This window comes from Oratosquilla oratoria, chromosome 11, assembly GCF_046742065.1.
Source record: "Oratosquilla oratoria isolate Oo_2021 chromosome 11, ASM4674206v1, whole genome shotgun sequence".
NCBI classification, from domain to species: domain Eukaryota; kingdom Metazoa; phylum Arthropoda; class Malacostraca; order Stomatopoda; family Squillidae; genus Oratosquilla; species Oratosquilla oratoria.
In genome coordinates this window covers 73690335-73690813 of record NC_134787.1, presented here as the reverse complement: position 1 = coordinate 73690813, position 479 = coordinate 73690335, and positions in this window count along the sequence as shown.

Sequence of the window (479 nt, the reverse complement as noted above, 5' to 3'; positions counted from 1 at the left end):
TGTATGTGATTTTCTCGAAACTTTGGTGGGGAGAGGAGTGGCTGAAAACTTGTGAGCTTACCTCGACCAGCACGGGCCAGGTTCCCTTATCAGGCAACACAAACTCCTTCATCTTTATCAGGATCCCCTCCTCATATTACAGTGTTCCTATTTGAAGCAGGAAAGATGGAGGACTGAGAGGACGAAGACGAGGAGGTTAAGGATGGACATAAGAAAGGGGATGATGATGAAGAGGAGGAGAATATAGAGAATAAAGAGGAGCAGGGGGATTAAAAGAAACAGAAGGAGGATTAAGAGCAGCAGGAGGTTAAGAGGAACAGGAGGAGTGAAAGGAAGAGGAAGAGGACGAGATGGAGATGGAAAAACTGTAGGAGGGTGGTCAAGGGGATAAAGGGAAAGCAGAGGGTGCAGGGAGATGAAGATGGAGAAGTAGGAAGAGAAGGAGGAGTAGGAGAATAAGGATGAAGTGGAGAAGGAAA